Source organism: Sus scrofa, chromosome 7 (genome assembly GCF_054392235.1).
Source record: "Sus scrofa isolate SSC_HxYL_T2T_F1_AM1 chromosome 7, Sscrofa_HxYL_maternal_Yorkshire_Landrace_v2.0, whole genome shotgun sequence".
Taxonomy (NCBI): domain Eukaryota; kingdom Metazoa; phylum Chordata; class Mammalia; order Artiodactyla; family Suidae; genus Sus; species Sus scrofa.
The window spans coordinates 64,564,309-64,588,008 of NC_139389.1; the positions used below are offsets into that span (position 1 = coordinate 64,564,309).

Genomic DNA, 23,700 nt, shown 5'->3' on the forward strand with positions numbered 1-23,700 from the left:
GCTTAGGGTTATGGTTAGTGTTAGGGTTTGGGTTTGGGTTTAGTGTTTAGGGTGAGTGTTAGGAATTATGTTGGTGTTCAGGTTCAGGTTAGTGTTTGTTTTGATGTTGTGTGGTATCAGTGGCCGAGCTGATACTTTAAAAAACCCAGCCTGACCTGGCTTTGGGATCTGGATCAAGTGCCTACAGGTCGTGCATGCAAAGTGGGTAAAAGATTACATTTTGGTGAGCAGCTGCACGCATCCCTGAGCCTTTTCTCTCAAGAGGTCTCCTGAAACTCCGAGCTTTTCTTGCCGTGTTAGCCTCTTTTTTTCCCTCTCTATACACGTGTTATGAAGACCTGATCTAAAGCCAGGTCAAGTGAATTAAGGCCAGTAGATGGATATAAATTAAGCCCTCATGGTATCACTTCTGGCTCCCTGGGTACAAGATCTCTCAGTCACTGTGTTGGTTTTGGTAACTTCTGAGGCTTGAAAACCATCAATGGGCAGACAACTCGTGCATGCTTCAAGTGTGGGCTATACAAGGAAGAATGAAAGGGAAAGAGAGAAACGGAACAAAAGAAAGAAGGAAAGAAGTGAGACTTTGTTGTAGGAACAAAGGAGTAACAGTTGGAAAAATAAGAAAAAAAATCAATCCTTGCATATGTACATACCTGTCTTCATAAATACATAAGTGCAGTAGTAGATTTCAAAGGAAGAAGGCTGACCTGACATGACGGTTGGGTTTGGTTTAGGGTTTGGGTTTGGGTTTGGTTTTGGAGTCGGTTTTGGTTAAGAGATAGATTTTGGGATAATGTTAGGAGTAGGGTTAGGGTTCATTTTCATGTTTGGGTTTGGATTAGTTGTAAGTTCGGGTTTCAGTCAGGTTTAGGGTCCGTTTTAGTGTTCAGGTTTGGATTAGTCTTATGGTTCAGGTTAGGTTTAGGGTACCTTTTAGCATTTGGGTTAGGGTTAGTATTCACCCCAAGCCCCAGTCCTTCCCACACTCTCCACTCCAATCGGCAACCATACCTTTTTCTGGTCCATATCTTTCCTTGCTGTAGAGGGGTTCATTTTTGCCATTTGTTAGATTCCAGAGAGAAGTGGTATCCTAGGCTATTTGTCTTTCCCTCTTGCACTTATGTCACTTAGTATGGGAGTGTCTATTTCCAGCTATGTGGCTGTGAATGGCTTTACTTCATTCCTATTTTATGGCTCTGTTGTATTCCATTGTGTATCTACCACATCTAATTAATCTGGTCATATGTCAATGGATATTATGTGTGTTTCCCTATCTTGGCTATTGTGAAGAGTGCTAAAATGAACATTGTGTGGCATTTAACTTTTGGAAAAGATCATTTTTGTTCCAGATATATGCCCAAGAGTGGCATTGCTGTGTAATACAGAATTTCATTATTTTTGTCTGATTTACCTCTATCCTGTTGTCCAGAGCGGTGATACCAAATTATTTACAGTCCCACTTTTGGAGGGTGCCCTCTTCTTGACACCCTCCTCAGGATTTATGTGTACAATTACTAATAACAGCCATTTGGACAGGTATCAGGTGGTACCTCAGTATAGTTTAGATCTGCATTTCTTTCCTAATGAGTGATGGTAATCATTTTTTTCCCCTGGTGCTTGTTGTCCTCTATATTTCTGGTTTAGGGAAAGTTCCATTCAGGACCTTTGCCCATTTTTCAATTGAGTTGTTGGTTTTGTTTTGCTGTTGTGTGGCATCAGTTGTTGAGATGGTAATTTTGAAACCCCAGTCTGACCTGACTTTGGATGTGGATCAAATGCCAGCGAGTTGTGCATGAAAGGTGGTAAAATGGGGATTTGGGTGAGCAGCTGCACTCATCGGTGTGTGTTTTCTCCTAAGAGGTCTGCTGAAACTCCTTCCTTTCCTTTCCATGGGAGCCTCTTTTTTTCTCTCTAAAAGTGTCATCTGAAAACTGGATCTGTAACCAAATTCAAGAGCATTAAGGCCTGTAGACTGATATAGAGCAAGCGCTCATGGAGATCCCACCTGGCTCCCTGGGTAAAAATTCTGTCTTTGATCTGGGGTTGGTATGGTAACCTCTGTGGCTAGAAATCCATCGATGGGGTGGCCCCTTACACTCACTACTGGCCAGGTCAATAAAGGAAGAATGAAAGAGTGATTGAGAGAAAGAGAAAAAATAAAAGACATAAAAGAAGCAGGACTTCATTGTATGAATGAAGGCATGAGAATTGGAAATATAAGAAAAAATCAAGAGTTCTATATGTACACATGCATCTTCAGCCATATATAAGTTCAGGTATAATTAAACCAGGAAGATGGCTGTCACGAGCTGATGCATAGGGAGCAGAGGGTTTGAATGGAGTGGCATGGTTAGGTTGACCTCAGGGCTCTGAAAGTCTTTGACCAAAAAATAGCCCATTTGGAAGGGCCCTCCTTGGTATTTCAAGAAAGTAGAGGAAAGAAATCCAACCAGCATATTGCCTAGGGCCAATGCTGACCTGGTGGCTGCTGATCCAGAGAGGAGGAAAACCTGACAGTTGCTGTAGAGCATATATCCACAAGATGGCACCAGAGGACCTTCTGGATACAGGTGAAACTCTAAGGCTGCAGGTGCAGGCTCAGAGTTGTGGTTGATGGTGTGTTAGGTGGAACCCACATCAAGCACCAATGGTTGGTTTTTTTTTTTCTTGGAACCTGGGGCTCTCTGCTCCAAGATGCCTCCCTTCAGGCAGAGGACATAGGTGTCCCTTTAGCATTTGCTGTGGATTGGCAGCCTGGTTGGAGGGAAGTGTGTTTTGAATACTTGAGGCTATCACTGGGTTTTGGAATGGCTTGGGTTCTTCCAGAGGCAGGAGCTGAGACCCACACCACATCGGTGCTGAATCATGAGCTGGCCATGTTGAAGTCACTGACTGTTGGGGGTTTAGGTATGTGGAGAGAGAGGCTAGTGCTGATCAATGAATGGGGGACTTTGCTGGCATTATGTTGGACAGCTGGGCTAATCCCTTTGCAGTTTTCTCTTAAGAGACCTAGTAAAATTTCCTTCTTGCTTTTAGTGTTTCACCTCTCTTTTAAGTATGGTGCCAGGGTAGGGAGGCCTGACCAAACCAGGTCAGATGAATTAAGCAGGATTAATTTGCATCATCAAGAAAGCTCTCAGGGAGTTCCTTCATTGCCACCTGACTTAAGAATCACCCTCTGTCCTTTCTGGAGCCATGGTAAGAGCTGCATTGGGAAATCAATCCCTGGCCACACAACAAACCCATGTCGCAGGTGCCTCTCAAATAAATTTATAAAGAAAATAAGATATTGCTAAGATTGAGCTCAATGCATATAGAAATCAATAAATACATATATACACACCTACATAATACCTAAAGGAAATGACGGATAAGGTGATCATAAAAGCTCTCCTGTTGCAACACCTCTGGTGGCAGAGGGGTTTAAACATGAGCATGGGGATGTAGAGCAGTGGTGTGGATTCAGTTCCTAGATAGACAGTATCTGCAAGCCACAATGGGTGCTGAAAAATAAATAGGTAAGTAAATAAATACATAATTAAGATGTTAATATAGAAATAAACTCATACACCTCAGGTAATTGCTTAAGGTTGCACAACATAACAATGTTAAAAATCTTGACATGTGCAACGGAGTCAGATTGCCTCTGTTTTTTTCTCGAGAGGCAGTCTTCTGGATGCAGGCACCTTCTCTGGTCAACACTGGTCCGGTAATATTGGTGATTTCATCAATTATTATTTTCATTATAGCTGATTCATCATGCACAATTTCTCTTTGCCAGCAAAGTGAGGCAGACATACATGAATATAAATGTGCTTTTTCTCAAATTATCCTTGATCTTGTTCCAAAAAAATGTGACTAGATACACTTCCCTGTACTATATATCAGGATCTCACTACTTACTCACTGCAAGTGCAAGATCTTGCATCTAATACTCCACAAATCCCAGCCCTTCCCACACAATCCCCCTGCAATCTGGCAACCACACCTCTGATTTCCTGTCCATGACTTTCTTTTCTGTAGAGGGGTTCTTTTGTGCAATTTGTTGGATTCCAGAGAGAAGGAGTATCCTAGGCTATTTGTCTTTCTCTATCACACTTATGTCACTTAGTATGGGAGTTTCTAGTTCCAGCTATGTGGCTGCAAATGGCTTTATTTTGTTCTTATGTTATGGCTGAGTAGCGTTCCATTGTGTATCTGTACAATATCTACCTAATCCAATCATCTATCAATGAATATTGTGTCTTGGCTATTTTGAAGAGAACTGAAATGAATATGGTGGGGCCTTCAACTTTTGGAAACAACATTTTTGTTCTGGATATATGCCCAAGAGTGGGATTGCAGTTTGCTGCAGAGGTTCTTTATCTTTTTTTTTGGATTTACCTCGATCCTGTTGTCCAGAGTGGTTGTACCAACTACATACACACCCACACTGAGGACACCCTCTTCTTGACACCATCCTCAGGATTTCTTATTTGTAGACTTACTAATCATGGCCATTCAGACAGGTGTCAGAGTAGTTTGGATATGCCTTTCTTTCCTAATGAGTGATGGTGATCTCTCTTTTTTTTTCCTGATGCTTGTTGCTCTCTGTATATCTGGTTTAGGGAAATGTCTACTCAGGATTTTGCCCATTTTTCATTTGGGTCCTTGGTTTTGATTTGCTGTTGTGTGGTATCAGTTGTTGAGCTTCAAATTTTGAAACCCCGTCCTGACCTGGATTTGGGATCTGGATCAAGTGCTTGCGGGTTTTGCGTAGAATGTGGTAAAATGGGGATATCTTGATGAGCAGCTTCACTCGTCCCTGTGTGTTTAATCACAAGAGATCTGCTGAAACTACATCCTTTCCTTTCCATGGGAGCTTCTTTTGTTGTCTATATACCTGTGGTCTGAAGGTGGGATCTATAGCGAATTCAGGTAAATTAAGGACTGTAGATTGATATAAAGTGAGCTCTTACAGAGATCCCAACTGGCTCACTGGGTGAAAGTTCTATCTTTGCTCTGGTGTGTGTTTGGTAACATGTGTGGCTTAAAAACCTTTGAAGGGCTGGCACCTCACACATGCTTCAGGCCGAGTCTATAAAGAAAGAATGAAAGAGGGATTGAGAGAAAGAACAAAATAAAGAAAGAAAAGAAGCAAGACTTTATTGTACAAATGAAGGCATAAGAGTTGGAAAATTAAGAAAAATCAAGAGTTCTATATATACATAGATATCATCATGAATACATAAGTTCAGGTATATCTAAACCGGGAAGAAGGCTGTAAGGAGCTGGTGGGTCAGGAGCTGAGGGTTTGAATGGAATGCATGGGGTAGGTTGGCCTCAGTGTTTTGAAAGCCTTTGAGAGAGACATGTCCCACTTGGAAAGGCCCTTCTTGGTATTTCAGAAAAGTGGAGGAAGGAAATCCAACAGACATAATACCTAAGGCGAATGTAGCCCCAGGGGCTGCTGAGCCAGAGAGAGGAGGAAAAAATGAGAGTGGCTATTAGAGCAGATGTCCTCAAGATGGTGCCAGAGTACTTTCTGGACACATGTTCAGCGCCAAGGCTGCAGGTGTATGCTCAAAGGTGGGGTTGTGTGGGTGAACCCAGAGCAAGCACCCAGAGGTTTGGGGTTGTTTTCTGGGCACCTGGGACTCTCTCCTCCAAGATGCCTCCTGTCATGCAGAGAACACAGGTGTCCCTTCAGCCTTTGCTGTGGATTGACAGCCTGGTTGGGGGCAGTGTGTTTGTTTGGAATGCTTGAAGCTATCACTGGGTTTTGGTATGCCTCCTGTTCTTCTAGAGGCAGGAGCCAAGACCCACACCGCATCAGTGTTGAATCATGAGCGGGACATGTTCAAGCCCCTGACTTTCATGGGTTTAGATAGGTGGAGAGAGAGGCTAATGAATGAATGGAGGACTTCACTGGGATGATGATGTGCAGCTATCCTATTCCCTGTGCTTTTTTCACTGAAGAGACTTAAGAAAATGTCCTTCTTGCCTTTGGAGATTAGCCTCTATTTTACGGTGCCAGGTCAGGGAGGCCTGACCGAAACCAGGTCTGATGAAATATGCAGGGTTGATTGGTATCTTCCAGAAAGCTCTCAGGGTATTCTCTCATGGCTGCCTGGCTTAGGAATCTCCCTCTGTCACTTCTGTGGCTGCGATAAGAGCTGTGTTGGGAAATCAAAATCTGGCCGCACAACAAACCAATGTCGCAGGTGGCACTCAAATAAACTTATAAAGAAAAATAGGTATTCAAATGAATGAGCTCAGTGGTTATAGAAATGAATAAAAAAAATATATATATATACACATGCCTATGGAGTAGCTAAGGGAAATGATAGATAATGCAATCTTAACAGATCTCCTGACACAACACCTCTGTTGGCAGAGGGGTTTAAATTAATATCATGGTGTATACAGCAGTGGTGTGGATTCAGTTCTGAGCCAGAGAGTATCTGCAAGCCACAAATGGGTGCAGAAAAATAAGTGGGTAAGTAATATTAATACATAAATAAAGATGTAAATAGAGAAATAAATACATACACTTTAGGTAATTACTGAAGGTCTCATGTCACGGCTAAAAATCTTGACAGAGATTGCCGGTTTTTTTCTCAAGAGGCAGTTTGCCTGTTTTCTTGGAGTCAGGTTGCCTGTTTATTACTTGAGAGGCAGTCATCTGGACTAAAACACCGTACCTGGTGAACACTGAGACATTATTTTTTTTCATCAATCTGTATTTACATTGTAGCTCAATTTTCTTTGACAACAAAGAGAAACAGACATACATGTATATGCATATTCCTTTTCTCATATTATCCTCGATTTTGTCCCAAAATTACTGACTAGATACATTTTCCAGTACCACACATCAGGATCTCATTGCTTAACCACTCTGAAGCCAAGATTTCACAACGATTAGCCCCCAAATCCCAGTCCTTCCCACACACACCCCCTCCAATATGGCAACCATATATCTGTTTTCCAGGCCATGGGTTTCTTCTCTGTAGAGAGATTCATTTTTTGCCATTTGTTAGATTCCAGGGAGAAGGTGTATCCTAGGATCTTTCTCTTTCTCTATAGTACTTATATTACATAGTCTGGGAGTTTCTAGTTCCATATATGTGGATGTGAATGGCTTTTATTTTTGTTCTTATTTCATGGCTGAATAGTGTTCCATTGCGATTTCCACAACGTCTACCTAATCCAATCATTTTTCAATAGACACTGTGTTTTTTTCCATGTCTTGGCTGTTGTGAAGAGTGCTGAAATGAACATAGTAGGGCTTTTACCTTTTGGAAAAGAACATTTTTTTCCCCATGGATATATGCCTAAGAGTGGGATTGCTGTGTACTATAGGGGTTCTTTATTTATTTTTTGGATTTACCTCAATCCTGTTGTCCAGAGTGATGGTACCAAATTATATACACACTCAAACTGTTGAAAGTTGCCCTATTTTCATCCTCAGGCCTTGTTATTTGTAGCCCTAAAAATAATGGCTATTTGGACATGGGTGATGTTGTCCCTCAGAGTAGTTTGGATTTCCATTTCTCTCCTAATGACTGATGGTGTGTTTTTTTTTTTTTTTTTTTTTTTTTGGTGCTTTTTGCCCTCTGTATATCTGGATCAGGGAAATGTCTATTCATGACTTTTCCCCATTTTTAAATTGGGTTGTTGGTTTTGTTTTGCTCTTGGGTGGTATCATTTGTTGAGCTGGAAATTCTGTTATCCCAGTATGACCTGGTTTTGATATCTGGATCAAGTGCATGTGGGTTGTGCATGGCTGGTGGTCAAAGGGTGATATTTTAGCAGCTGTGCTCATCCCTGTGCATTTTCTCTCAAGAGGTCTGCTGATACTCCTTCCTTTCCTTTCCATGCGAGCCTCTACTTTTCTCTCTGTACACGTGGTATGAAGACCAGATCTATAGCCGAATTCAGGTTAAGGCCGGTAGATCGATATAAAGCAAGCTCTCATGGAGATCCTACCTGGATCTCTGGGTAAAGGTCATGCTTTTGCACTGGGGTCAGTTTGATAACCTCTGTGGCTTGAAATCCATCAATGGGCTGGCACTTCATGCACGCTTCAGGAGGGGTCAATAAAGTAAGAATGAAAGAGGGATTGAGAGAAAGAGAAAAGATGAAATAAAAGAAGCAAGACTTATTGTATGAATGAAGGAATAACAAGTGCAAAATTAAGAAAATTCTCTCTCTATATAGATATCTTCATCAATAATAAGTGCAGGGATATCTCAACCAGGAAGAGGGCTGTCATGAGCAGATGGGACCAGAGCTGATGGTTTGAATGGAATGGCAAGGGGGTACGTTGGCCTCAGGGCCCTGAAAGATGTTGAGAGAGAAACAGCCCACTTGGAAGGGACTTTCTTGGTATTTCAGGAAAGGGGGTTAAGGAAATCCAACCAGAATATTACCTAAGGCCAATGCAGCCCCAGGGGCTGCTGAGCCAGAGAGAGGAGGAAAACCTAAGAGTGGCTGTTAGAGCAGATGTCCACACGAGGGCACCAGAGTACCTCTGGACCCATGTGCAGCTGCAAGGCTGCAGGTGCAGGTTTAGAGGTGGGGTTGATGGTGTGTTGGTTGGAACCCAAAGCAAGCACAGAGAGTTCTTTTGGTTGCTTTCTGGGCACCAGGGACTCTCTGCTCCAAGATGCCTCATTTCAGGCAGAGGACACATGTGTCCCTTCAGCATCTTGAGTTGGATTTGCATCCTGCTTGGTTGGGAGTGTGCTTAGAATGCTTGAAGTATTCACTGGGTTTTGGAATGCCTTGTGTTCCTCCAGATGCAGGAGCTGAGACCCTCATGGCATCTGTGTTGTACAGTCCCTAGCCATTTTGAAGCCCCTGACCATCAGTTGTTTAGGTAGGTGGAGAATGGGGCTGGTGCTGGTGAATGAATGTGGAACTTTGGTGGCATTATTTTGGGCAGCTGTGCTAATCCCTGCTCTTTTTCATTCAAAAGACTTAGTGAGATTTCCTTCTTGGTTTTTGAGATTAGCTTCTCTTTTCAATACAGAGCCAGGGTATGGAGGCCTGACTGAAACCAGGTCTGTTGAATTAAGCCTAGTTGATAGGTCTCATCAAGAAAGCTCTCAGGGAGTTCCTTCATATCTTCCTGGCTTGAGAGCCTCCCTGTATCCCTGCTAAGGCTGTGGTAAGAGTTGCCTTGGGAGATTAAACTCTGGCCAGGCAACATCCCAATGTCGCAGGGGGCACCAAAATAAATTTATAATTAAAATAGATATTGAAAAATATGATCTTAATTGATAAAGAAGTCAATGAATATATATAGGGGCTGCATTGGCTGTGTGCAATATGCTCATTGGATTTCCTTCCTCCAATTTATATATATATTCCTACAGAGTAGCTAAGGGAATTGATAATTAAGGCAAACCTGAAGGCTCTCCTAACCCTATACCTCAGGTGGCAGAGTGTTTTAGGTATGAGCCTGGGATTATACAACAGTGGTGTGGACTCATTTCCTGGGCAGAGTGTATCTGCATGCCACACATGGGTGCAGGAACACAAATAGGTAAATAAAAAATATATAATTTATTATAGAAATAAATTCATACACACTTGGCAATTAGGTCTGGTCAGATGTCACTTTGCTAGGAAACCTTGACAGGTTCAATGGAATCTGTTTGCCTGTCTTTTTTCTTGGGAGACCATTGTCTTGACACAGACGTGATCTCTGGTGAGCGCTGAGACAGTAATTTGGTGGGTTTTATTTATCATTCATTATTTTCCATTATTGCTGATTAATGCTGCTTAATTTCACTTTAACAACAAAGTGATCCAGTTGTACATGTATATACATATTCTTTTTCTCACATGATTGTTCACTTTGTTCCAAAAATTGACTAGTTATATTTCCCTGTGCTTTACAGCAGGTTCTCATTGCTTACCCACTCCAATGGCAAGATTTTCAATATTTTACACCCTAAATCTCAGTCCTTCCCACACCCTCCCTCTCCAATCTGTCAAGCACAAATCTGTTTTCCAGTCCATGAGTTTATCTTCTGTAGAAAGTTTCATTGGTGCCATTTGTTAGATTCCAATCAGTATCCCAGGGTATCTGTCTTTCTCTTTTGGACATATTTTCCTTACTTGAGAGTTTCTCTTTCCATCTGTGTGGTTGTGAATGACATTTTTTGCTCTATTTTATGGCTGAGTAGATTTCCATTGCATATATGTAAATCCTCTTCCTAACTGAATCTTCTGTCCATAGACAGAGAATTTGTTTCAAAGTCTCGTTATCGTGAATAGTGCTGCATGAACGTAGAGGGGCATTTAACTTTTTAAAGAGAATATTTTCTGGGTATATGCTCAAGAGTCAGATTTCTGGGTCATATGGTCCTCCTATATTGATTTCTCAGATTAACACGATCCTGTCAATTTACATAACCACCCACACCGTATGAAGGTAACTTCATTGCCACATCCTCTCCAGGCTTTTTTATTTGTAGACCTATTAATGATGGTCATTCAGGAGGGGTGACCTGGTACCTCAGCTTTGTTTTGATTTGCATATCCCTCCCAATAAATGATGGTGGTCATTTTTTTTCTGGTGCTTGTTGCCCTCTGTATACCTGGCTTAAGGAAATATCTATTCAGGTTTTTTGCCCAATTTCAATTGGGATCTTGGTGTTTTTTTTTCTCTTGGGTGGTATGAATCGTTGAGCTGGTAATTTTGAAACCCCAGTCTGACCTGGGCTTTGGCATCTGGATAAATCGCCTGCGGGTTGTGCATGGAAGGTGATGATATGGTGATATTTTGCTTAGCTGCTGATGCCTGTGCTTTTTCTCTCAAGTGGTCTCCTGAACTCCATCCTTTTCTTTCCCTGTGAGGCTCTTCTGTTCTTTCTTCACCTGGTATGAAGACCTGACCTAAAGCCAGGTGAGGTTAATTAAGACCCAAAGATTCAATGATATAAATAAATCTCTCGCCAAGCTCCCTCGAGGATCCTTGGGTAGAAGATAAGTCTTTGTGGTGAGTTTGGTAACCTCTGCGGCTTAAAAAATATCGATGTGCAGAAAACTCACACACACTTGTGGAGTCAGTAAAGTTAGAGGTGGAAAGAGAGAAAGAAAAAAGAAATAAAGCAAGACTTTACTGTAAGAATGAAGACTCCTAGTTGTAAAATTATGAACAAAATCAATTGTTACATACCTTAACCCATCTTCATAAATACATAAGTGCAGGGATATATAACAAAGGAAGAAGGCTGTCATGACACAATGGGTCTGGAGCTGAGTGTTTAAAGTTAGTGGCATCTGCTAGGTTTGCTACAGGGCTCCGAATACCTTTGAGAGAGAAATAGCACAATTGGAATGTCACTTCTTGGTTTTTCATAAAGCAGAGGAAAGAAATCCAAGGAGCATATTGTCCATGGCTAATGAAGCTACTTGGGCTGTCAAGCCTGATGGGGACGAAAACCTGAGGGTTGCTGTTAGAGCACGTGTTCACCATATGGCTGCAGAGTAAGTTCCGGACCCAGGTGCAGCTCCAGGCCTGCAGGTACAGCTTAGATTTGGGGTTGATGATATTTTGAGTGGAATCCACATCAAGCACCTTGATTTTTGGGTTTGTTTTCCAAACACCTGTGACTCTTTGCTCCAATATGCCTCATGTCACGCAGAGGATACAGGTGTCCCTTCAGCATTTTTAGGTGGATTGGCAGCCTGGTGGGGTGCCTTTGTTTTTAGAATACTTTAAGAATTCAGGAGTTCCCGTCATGGCGCAGTGGTTAACAAATCCAACTAGGAACCATGAGGTTGCGGGTTCGGTCCCTGCCCCTTGCTCAGTGGGTTAACGATCCGGTGTTGCCGTGAGCTGTGGTGTAGGTTGCAGATGCGGCTCGGATCCCGCGTTGCTGTGGCTCTGGTGTAGGCCGGTGGCTACAGCTCCGATTCAACCCCTAGCCTGGGAACCTCCATATGCCGCGGGAGCGGCCCAAGAAATAGCAACAACAACAACAACAACAACAACAAAAGACAAAAAGACAAAAGACAAAAAAAAAAAAAAAAAAGAATTCACTGAGTTTTGGAGTCCTTGTGTTCCTCCAGAAGCAGGTGCTGAGATGCACACATGGTTTGCATTGGCCATTTTCAAGCCTCTGATGGGTGGAGGTTTAAGTATGTGAAGGTAGCAGCTGGTGCTGATGAATGAATGATGTCTTCTGGGGCATTATGGGGTGCAGCTGCGCTAATCCCTGTGCTTTTTTCTTTCAATGAACCTAGGGAAATTTTCTTCTTGAGCCTCTCTCTTCAGTACAGCGCCAGGTTAAGGAGGCCTGACTGAAACCAGGTCTGAGGAATTAAGCAGGGTTGATTGGTATCATCAAGAAAGCTCTCAGTGTGTTCCCTTATGGCTGCCTGGCTTAAGAGTCTCTCTTTCACTGCTGTGGCTGTGGTTAAACCTGTGATGCATGATCAAACTCTGGCCAGACAACATCCCAATATCACAGGTGGCACCCAAATATATTTATAAATACATACAGATATTGAAAGGAATGTGCTCAATTTATAAAGAAGTCAAAGAAAACATATATACATTCCTACAGTGTAGCTAAGGGAATTGGTAGGTAAGGCAATCCTAACAGCTCTCCTGACACTATACCTTGGGTGGCAGACTTTTAAAAGTATGAGCCTGGGGTTGTACTGCAGTGGCATGGTATCAGTTCCTGGGCAGACTGTATCCGTGTGCCACAAAAGGGTGCAGAACCATAAATAGGTAAATAGAAATAAATAAAATGTTAATATAGAAAATAAATCATAAACCTATGAAATTATCTCTTTTCAGATGTCACATTGCTAAGAAATCTTGACAGGTTCAATGGATACTGCCCTTTTTTTTTTTTTTTTTTTTTTTTTTTTTGGTTGTTGTTGTTGTTTTTGTTTTGTTTTTCTTGAGGGGCATGATTCTGGACTCAGACATCCTCTCTGGTGAATGCTGAGCCAGTAATTTTTTTTTTTTTTTTTTTTTTGTCTTTTGTTGTTGTTGTTTGTTGTTGTTGTTGTTGCTATCTCTTGGGCTGCTTCCGCGGCATATGGAGGTTCCCAGGCTAGGGGTTGAATCGGAGCTGTAGCCACCGGCCTACACCAGAGCCACAGCAACTCGGGATCCGAGCCGCGTCTGCAATCTACACCACAGCTCACGGCAACGCCGGATCGTTAACCCACTGAGCAAGGGCAGGGACCGAACCCGCAACCTCATGGTTCCTAGTCGGATTCGTTAACCACTGCGCCACGACGGGAACTCCTGAGCCAGTAATTTTTGTGGGCTTTTTTAAAATCATTTTTTTCTATTTCCATTAGAGCTGATTTATTGTTCTCAATTTATCTTTAACAGCAAAGTGATCCATTCATACCTGTATATACACCTTTTTTAAAAAATTGTAATGATTTTATTTTTTTCCATTATAGCTGGTTTACAGTGTTCCGTCAATTTTCTACTGTACATAAGACGACCCATTCACACATAAAAATATACATTATTTTTTCTTACATTATCATGATCCATCATAAGTGCTATACAGCAGGTTCTCATTGATTATCCATTCTGAAGGCAATAGTTTGCATCTATTAACCCAAAATTCCCAGTCCATCCCACTCCCACCCCCTCCTTCCCTGGCAACTACAATTCCTTTCTCCAAGTCCATGATTTTCTTTTCTGTAGAAAGGTTCATTTGATTTGTGCTGTATATCAGATTACAGATATAAGTAATATCATATGATACTTATTTTTCTCTTTCTGACTTACTTCACTCAAGATGAGAGTCTCTAGTTCCATCCATGTTGCTGCAAATAGCATTATTTTGTTCTTTTCTATTGCTGAGTATTATTCCATTGTGTATATACAGCATATTTTCTTTTTTTTTTTGTCTTTTTGCTATTTCTTGGGCCGCTCCCGCAGCATATGGAGATTCCCAGGCTAGGGGTCTAATCGGAGCTGTACCCACGGGCCTACGCCAGAGCCACAGCAACGCGGGGTCCGAGCCGCGTCTACAACCTACACCACAGCTCACGGCAACGCCAGATCGTTAACCCACTGAGCAAGGGCAGGAATCGAACTTGCAACCTCATGGTTCCTAGTTGGATTCGTTAACCACTGCGCCACGACGGGAACTCCAGCATATTTTCTTAATCTGTTATCTGTTGATGGACATTAAGGTTGTTTTCATGTCTTGGCTAATGTGAATAATGCTGTAGTGAAGGAACACAGAGGTGCATGTGTATTTTTAAAGGAAAGTTTTGCCCAGATATATGACCTAGAGTGGGATGGCTGGGAGTTCTTTTTTTTTTTTTTTTTGTGATTTTCTTTCTTTTTTTTTTTTAATAATTTTTAAAATTTTCCCACTGTACAGCGACGGGATCAGGTTATCCTTACATGTATACATTACAATTACATTTTTCCCCCTCCCTTTCTTCTGTTGCAACATGAGTATCAGGACAAAGTTCTCAATGCTATTCAGCAGGATCTCCTTGTAAATCTATTCTAAGTTGTATCTGATAAGCCCAAGCTCCCAATCCCTCCTACTCCCTCCCCCCCCATCAGGCAGCCACAAGTCTCTTCTCCAAGTCCATGATTTTCTTTTCTGAGATGTTCATTTGTGCTGGATATTAGATTCCAGTTATAAGTGATATCATATGGTATTTGTCTTTGTCTTTCTGGCTCATTTCACTCAGTATGAGAGTCTCTAGTTCCATCCATGTTGCTGCAAATGGCATGATGTCATTCTTTTTTATGGCTGAGTAGTATTCCATTGTGTATATATACCACCTCTTCCGAATCCAATCATCTGTTGATGGACATTTGGGTTGTTCCCATGACCTGGCTCTTGTGAATAGTGCTGCAATGAACATGCGGGTGCACGTGTCTCTTTTAAGTAGAGTTTCGTCCGGATATACGCCCAAACTGTTCTCCATAGTGGCTGTACCAGTTGACATTCCCACCAACAGTGCAGGAGGGTTCCCTTTTCTCCACAGCCCCTCCAGCACTTGTTATTTGTGGACTTATGAATGATGGCCATTCTGACTGGTGTGAGGTGGTATCTCATGGTAGTTTTGATTTGCATTTCTCTCATGATCAGCGATGTTGAGCATTTTTTCATGTGTTTGTTGGCCATCTGTGTATCTTCTTTGGAGAACGGTCTATTCAGGTCTTTTGCCCATTTTTCCATTGATTGATTGGCTTTTTTGCTGTTGGGTTGTATAAGTTGTTTATATATTCTAGAGACTAAGCCCTTGTCGGTTGCATCATTTGAAACTATTTTCTCCCATTCTGAAAGTTGTCTTTTGGGTTTCCTTTGCTGTGCAAAAGCTTTTCAGTTTGATGAGGTCCCATGGGTTTATTTTTGCTCTAGTTTCTATTGCTTTGGGAGACTGCCCTGAGAAAATATTCATGATGTTGATGTCAGAGAGTGTTTTGCCTATGTTTTCTTCTAGGAGTTTGATGGTGTCCTGTCGTATATTTAAGTCTTTCAGCCATTTGGAGTTTATTTTTGTGCACGGTGTGAGGGTGTGTTCTAGTTTCATTGCTTTGCATGCAGCTGCCCAGGTTTCCCAGCAATGCTTGCTGAATAGACTTTCTCTTTCCCATTTTATGTTCTTGCCTCCCTTGTCAAAGATGAATTGACCATAGGTGTCAGGGTTTATTTCAGAATTCTCTATTCTGTTCCATTGGTCTGTCTGTCTGTTTTGATAACCAGTACCACAGTTTTGATGACTGTGGCTTTGTAGCATTTCTTGAAGTCTGGGAGAGTGATGCCTCCTGCTTGGTTTTTGTTTCTCAGGATTGCTTTGGCGATTCTGGGTCTTGTGTGGTTCCATATAAATGTTTGGATTGTTTGTTCTAGTTCTGTGGAAAATGTCATGGGTCATTTGATAGGGATTGCATTGAATCTGTAGATTGCTTTGGGTAGTATGGCCATTTTCACAATATTGATTTTCCCAATCCAGGAACATGGAATATCTTTCCATTTCTTTACATCTTCTTTGATTTCTTTGATGAAAGTTTTATAGTTCTCGGCATATAGGTCCTTTACCTCCTTGGTCAGGTGTATTCCGAGGTATTTGATTTTGTGAGGTGCAATTTTAAAAGGTATCGTATTTTTGTATTCCTGTTCTAATGTTTCATTGCTGGTATACAGAAATGCAACTGACTTCTGAATGTTCATCTTGTAGCCTGCTACTTTGCTGAATTTATTAATCGGTTCAAGTAGTTTTGGGGTTGAGTCCTTCGGGTTTTCTATGGAGAGTATCATGTCATCTGCATACAGTGACAGTTTGATCTCTTCTCTTCCTATATGGATGCCTTTTATTTCTTTTGTCTGTCTAATTGCTGTGGCTAGGACTTCCAAAACGATGTTGAAGAGCAGTGGTGAGAGTGGGCATCCCTGTCTTGTTCCAGATTTGAGTGAGAAGGCTTTCAGTTTTTCCCCATTGAGTACTATATTTGCTGTGGGTTTGCCATAAATGGCTTTGATTATGTTCAGGAATGTTCCCTCTATACCCACTTTGGCGAGGGTCTTGATCATGAATGGATGTTGGACTTTGTCAAATGCTTTTTCTGCATCTATTGAGATGATCCTATGATTTTTTGACTTTTTTTTTGTTAATGTGGTGTATGATGCTGATTGATTTGCGTATGTTGAACCATCCTTGTGAACCTGGGATGAACCCAACCTTGTCATTGTGTATGATCTTTTTGATATGTTGTTGGATTCGGTTGGCTAAGATTTTGTTGAGAGTTTTTGCATCTATATTCATCATGGTATTGGCCGATAGTTTTCTTTTTTGGTGGTATCTCTGGTTTTGGAATGAGGGTGATGGTGGCATCATAGAATGTCTTTGGGAGTATTCCTTCTTCTTCAAGATTTTGAAAGAGCTTAAGGAGGATGGGCACCAATTCCTCTTTATATGTTTGGTAGAATTCGCCTGTGAAGCCATCTGGTCCTGGACTTTTATTTGTAGGGAGTGTTTTTATGACCTCTTCAATTTCATTTCTAGTGATCGGTCTGTTCAGTTGGTCTGTTTCTTCTTGATTCAGTTTTGGCAGGCTGTAAGATTCTAGAAAATTGTCCATTTCTTCCAGATTGTCCAACGTGTTGCCGTATAGTTGTTCATAGTATTCTCTTATGGTTTTTTGTATTTCTGCTGTATCCGTTGTGATTTCCCCTTTTTCATTTATAATTTTGGTTATTTGGGTTCTTTCTCTCCTCTTTTTAGTGAGTCTGGCCAGGGGTTCATCAATTTTGTTCACCTTTTCAGAGAACCAGCTCTTGGTTTATTAATTTTCTCTATTGTTTTTTGAGTCTCAATTTTATTGATTTCTTCTTTGATCTTTATAATTTCCTTCCTTCTGCTAACTTTAGGTCTTTTTTGTTCTTCTTTTTCTAATTCGTTTACGTGGAGGGTTATGCTGTCAATTTGGGATCTTTCTTCTTTTTTGAGGAAGGCCTGTATTGCTATAAATTTCCCTCTGAGCCCTGCTTTCGCAGCCTCCCATAGATTTTGAGAGGTTGTGTCTTCATTATCATTTGTTTCAAGGTAGTTTTTAATTTCCTTCTTGATTTCCTCATTGACCCATTGGTTTTTTAGTAGCATGTTGTTTAGTCTCCATGTAGTAGGTTTTTTCTCTTTCCTTTTCCCATGGTTGGTTTCTAATTTCATGGTGTTGTGGTCAGAGAAGATACTTGAGATAATTTCTATGCTCCTAAATTTGTTGAGGTTAGCTTTGTGTCCCAATATGTGGTCGATTCTTGAGAATGTTCCATGAGCATTTGAGAAGAATGTGTATTCTGCTTTTTTTGGATGTAGTGTCCTGAAGATATCAATGAAGTCTAACTTTTCTATTGTTTCCTTTAGGATCTCTGTTGCTTTATTGGTTTTCTGTCTAGAGGATCTGTCCATTGATGTGAGGGGGGTATTAAGGTCTGCTACTATGATTGTATTCTCATCAATATCTCCCTTTATGTCTGTTAATATTTGTTGTATGTATCTGGGTGCTCCTGTATTTGGGGCATATATGTTGACGATAGTAACATCCTCTCCTTGGATGGATCCCTTAGTCATTAAGTAGTGTCCTTCTTTGTCTTTCTTTATGTCTTTTGTTTTAAAGTCTATTTTGTCTGATATGAGCGTTGCGACTCCTGCTTTTCTGTCATGTCTATTGGCATGAAATATTTTTTCCCACTCCTTCACTTTCAATCTATATGTATCCTTTGTCCTAAGGTGAGTTTCTTGTAGGCAGCATATTGAAGGTTTTTGCCTTTTTATCCACTCAGCCACTCTGTGTCTTTTGATTGGGGCATTCAGCCCATTGACATTTAAGGTGATAATTGATAGATGATTATTTATTGCCATTTTGAAGCTGGTGTTCCAGTTGATTCTATGGTTCTCCATTCTTCCTTTCTCTCTTTCCCTCTTTTTTTTTTTTTTTTGGTTGTATGGTCTACTGTTATTATGTGCTTGAGTGTTTTTTTTTTTTTTTTTTCATTTTTTGCCAATGCAATATTTGGTTTTGGCTTGTGGTTGCCCTGTTTTTTAAGTATGCTAACCCCTTCCCATAATTGTGTGTTTTAGCCTGATGGTCCTGTAGGTTCAAACACTTCATTACTATATTAAAATTAAGAAGAGAAACATACAAACAAACAAAAAGGGTGTATTTATTTCCTAACATCCCTTGCCCACATTTTATGATTTTGATGACTCTTTTTTAATTTTTTTCTTTTTAATTTTATTTTGTTTGAAGCATGTTCATGATTAAATCTGTATGCTGGCTTATTTGAGTGACTGCTCTCTGATTGTGGTTTCCTCAGTCCTAGGTCTTCCTCTTCTTCTTCTTTTTTCTTCCCTTTCCTTCCTTTCTTTTTGGTTTAGAGAAGCCCTTTCAGTATTTCTTTTAGCTTGGGTTTTGTGTTGCTGTATTCTTTTAGTTTTTGTTTGTTGGAAAAAAAATTTTTTTTGTCTTTTTTTGTCTTTTGTTGTTGTTGTTGCTATTTCTTGGCCCGCTCCCGCAGCATATGGAGGTTCCCAGGCTAGGGGTTGAATCGGAGCTGTAGCCACTGGCCTACGCCAGAGCCACAGCAACGTGGGATCCGAGCTGCGTCTGCAACCTACACCACAGCTCAGGGCAACGCCGGATCGTTAACCCACTAAGCAAGGGCAGGGACCGAACCTGCGACCTCATGGTTCCTAGTCGGATTCGTTAACCACTGCGCCACGACGGGAACTCCTGGAAAAATTTTTTATTTCCCCTTCTATTTTAAATGATATTCTTGCTGGATAGAGTATTCTAGGTTGCATATTTTTTCCTTTTAGCACTTTAAACATCTCTTGCCATTCCCTCCTGGCCTGTAGTGTTTCTGTAGAGAAATCAGCTGATAATCTTATGGAGGTTCCCTTGTAGGTACCATTCTGCTTTTCTCTTGCTGCCTTTAGGAACCTCTCTTTATCACTAACTTTTGCCATTTTTATTATGATGTGTCTTGGTGTGGGTCTATTTGGGTTCAATTTGTTTGGGGCCCTCTGTGCTTCCTGTATCTTGAACTCAGTATCCTTTAGATTTGGCATGTTTCCAGTGATAATTTCCTCAAATATATTTTCCATTCCCTTATCTTTTTCTACTCCTTCTGGAATTCCTATTATGCATAGATTCCAGCCTCAAGTTCTAACACAGCAGTGCTTCATGAGTCCCATTAATCTAGCTATGGTTGGGGTTAATCATTTCAAATTGTACAAACATCTCTTAATTCACATGTTGTATGTAACCTACAACTCAAACATAAAAATGTAAACAACTCAAATATGAAAATCAATTATCATTTAGAAGTCCTACAGTGCCTCAGTGGGTTAAGAGCTGGACACTGTCTCCATGAGGATGTGAGTTTTGTCCCTGGCTTTGCTCAATGGGTTAAAGATCTAGCATTTCTTCAAGCTGTAGAGTAGGTCAGTAGGTTGCAGATGTGTCTTGGATCTGGTGTTGCCATGGCTGTAGTGTAGGCCTTCAGCTGCAGATGCAATTTGGCCCCTAGCCCAGAAACTTCCATATGACACAAGTGTGGCCCTAAAAAGAATCAATAAAAAAGTGTCATTTATTTAATAAAGTGGTGCCAAATTTAGCCTGTTCACAATATTTGACTTTCATTGTACTGTAGGTATTCAATAGTGCTATTGTTTCCAAATTAGGTTTATAAAAATACTGTAAAATATAAGATTAAGTGATTTTTCTTTATTTTACTGTTCTTATTCGATATCTATGTAACATACTTGGGGTGTTTATTTTACTGTTCATTATTCAGGAATAAACCTGTTCATTCTTTATAAATACTTTCTCCTAAAAGTGAAAAACCTAAGAAAGATCAAGATAAAAATAGTGACTAGAAAACATTTCATTTAAAATGTGACACCTGATATTTTAATGTAATATTTATTGATAATATCCATTGTATTGAAAATAATTACTGTAGAGTAAGTAGACATATTAAGAAGAAAAAAATGATAAAATAAAACTTTGTAGCTGAATATTTACATTTTATGTTACTGTACTGAGTACTCTGATCTATCGTTGAAATAAATGTATTTTGAAGTGTTAATCAAGTTACCATGAATACATTGAATACAAAACTCCACCAGGGTCAAGAATGAACTTGGTAACAAAAAATATATTTATAAAAAAAAACTTTCTGGAGTTCCCGTCGTGGCGCAGTGGTTAACGAATCCGACTAGGAACCATGCATGAGGTTGCGGGTTCGGTCCCTGTCCTTGCTCAGTGGGTTAACAATCCGGCGTTGCCCTGAGCTGTGGTGTAGGTTGCAGACGCAGCTCGGATCCCGCGTTGCTGTGGCTCTGGCGTAGGCCGGTGGCTACAGCTCCGATTCAACCCCTAGCCTGGGAACCTCCATATGCTGCGGGAGCGGCCCAAGAAATAGCAACAACAACAACAACAACAACAACAAAAAGACAAAAGACAAAAAAAAAAAAAAAAACAACAACTTTCTACAGTGTATCATCAGTTTCTGGAAGGTGATTGAAATATGAAGATAAGTTTATTCAAGTCAAGGTTTTTCATAAGAGGAACTGTAAGACACTTTAAATATAGAAGCCTTGAAAAGGAAGACTCTTGAGAAAGAGATTAAAGTCTTATTACATAGCCTCCTTAGGATATAAGGAACGGGAATTGACCTAGAAAATAAATAATAGAGAATGAATAGGGACAGATGGGAAGGTAATGGACCCATGGAAATAGGGAAATATGGGGATTATGAAAGTTGAAATGACTATTGTCAGAAACTGCTATGCAAAATTAATCATAGGTTGAGCTGTTCTAAATTATAAGATGCAGGTTCTGGTTCTGTAATGGGATTAATGGAGTGGAGGTAAAAAAAAATCACTGGATTAGAGGTATCAGTGGGCCAGTGAGTGATCCCTTCTGTAAAAAGTCATCGTATTTACTGAAGTCACTCACATCACAACTGTAACAAAGGTGAAGAACGTGAACTAGAACCAGAAGAATGTGGACAGGTGCATACCTGGAAAGTATGAGCTGTTTTTCTGAAAATGTAAATGTCATGTGTGGGAAGGAAGTAATTTCAAGGGAGAAAAAGAGTGAGACAAGACCATCTGCAACACTTCTCATAGAAAACAGCACAATAAGCAATCTTCAAAAACTGCAAAGAGCAGGTTTACTTAGTGGAGAGATCTGCCTGGGATATTTAAGAGGCAAGAAGAAAATATTCTAGCATGAAGTGACATGGAAACGGCAATGAGTTCACATGAAACAGAGATGAGGATTTTGGGGATGGCTGAGCAGGAAAAAAGAGGCTGCCTGGTTGAGTCAGGAGTATAACCACAGCTGTAACGGTTGGAGGCCTGTGTGAAAACTGACACCTAATGGAATTCCTGTAATGGAAAATGTAATGGATGATGGGATAAAACCTGTGGTGGAAATAACAAGATGTGATCTCTAAGTGGAACTCAGGTGTGAAAATACTTCCAAGCTGAAACAATTAAAGACAGAGACTGGTTTCAGAATTTAGATAATATTCCCCATTTGCAGTAGTTATTAGTGTGTATTCATGGAGTCATATAGCTTGTAGTCATTAGATTAAAATAAAAATAGAATGCTAGTATCCAGGGTGTTAGAAAATCTCAGTAGACCATACTTCCTCCTTAAAGTATGAGAAAAAGCCAAATGAGCCTTGCAATCAAAGTATTTAAAAAAATTTAAAAATGGATGGAACTAGAGACTCTCATCCTGAGTTAAGTCAGAAAGAGAAAAACAAATGCCATATGATATCACTTATATCTGGAATCTAATATATGGCACAAAAGAACCTTTCAACAGAAAAGAAAATCATGGATTTGGAGAATAGACTTGTGGTTTCCAAGTGGGAAGGGGAGGGAGTGGGAGAGACTGGGAGCTTGGGGTAAATAGATGCAGAATATTGCATTTGCGATGGATTAGCAATGAAATACTGCTGTGTAGCACTGGGAACTGTATCTAGTCACTTATGATGGAACATGTAATGTGAGAAAAAAGAATGTATGCATTTAAGTGTAACTGAGTCACCATGCTGAATAATAGGAAAAAATATGTATAAATAAATGATAAAAAATCAATCAGAGAGCTAAGAAAAGGAAATAAAAATAAACTTCCAAAGTAACTAACCACTTTTAAGGAGGAAAATACTCTGTTTTTTCTTCTTTTTTTTTTGGCCACACCCACAGCATATAGATGTTCCCTGGGTCAGGGATAGAATTCAAGCCACAGCTGCAGTATTACACCCTATTTCCCACAGACCTTCATCACCCACAAGGAGGTGGAGGCAGGAAGGAACCAGGGAGTTACCCCAGGTGATGTCTGATTGCAGGACATCAGCACTGGCCAATTGAAGGTGAGGGCTGGGAACCAATGAAAGGCATTCCTGGAAACTCCTGCGCCTTCCCCACTTGCAGGAGAGCAGTCTGGAAATGGGCAGAGGGAGGAGTTGAGGAGCTGGATCAACCCCTCCCAGCAAGAAAGGTAAGACCTGCAAGGGGAGTACCTCAGCCACCCCCTGTAGTTTACCTTCCGAAGAGTGGAATGAGAGGCCAAGCTTTCGTCTTTAGTCTAAAAGTTATTTGGTTTTCAGACATATTGAATTTTTTACCTATGGTTATATCTTTGATTTCTACATATATTGAGTTATTACAGTGAAGTAAAAGAATATTGTCTGTGTGAACATGATTTCTTTTTGCTAATGGGTTGATGTTGTGGCTTCCACAGAATAGTGATGACATTGTTGTAAACATTTCATCTATACTAATTACTATTAAAATCTCCATTTCTGGTTTTACTGTAAAACAATTTAACACACAGTGTAAGGATGGTAATTGTGTAATTTGAGTCTTCTGCATTTTTGTCTGGCTCATTGATCTTTTAGCTTTTGAAAATGATGTGGGAAAAATTCTAAGTGCAGTTGTTGCTGAATTGGTTTTTTGGTTCTCTCCACAGAAATAAAAGCTACATGAGCACAGAGGATTTTACCTTTCATTAACCAGTGTCTTCAAAGCACCTGGAAGAGGGCCTGACACAAAGTAAGCCTTCAGTAATTGTTGATTCAACTAATGTGGTTCTACATGTTTTGATTCCTGCATTTCATAGTATATTTCATGATCATTTCATACTTTGATGAGTTAACACATGTCACTTCT

General features: G+C 40.5%; 1 long non-coding RNA gene across 2 annotated transcripts in view; it reads left to right on the top strand.

The window, feature by feature from the left end:
* LOC110261712 (uncharacterized) overlaps window positions 1–23,700 on the top strand; it is a 71,749-nt gene that overhangs the window by 43,113 nt on the left and 4,936 nt on the right. Inside the window, exons 1-2 of one of the 2 annotated variants that reach the window (XR_002346180.2) lie at window positions 22,949–23,029; window positions 23,501–23,583. This is a non-coding gene — a long non-coding RNA (uncharacterized LOC110261712). Of the gene's footprint in view, window positions 1–22,948; window positions 23,030–23,500; window positions 23,584–23,700 lie in introns of those variants that run through there. The other variant, XR_014810510.1, reaches the window with a different exon arrangement.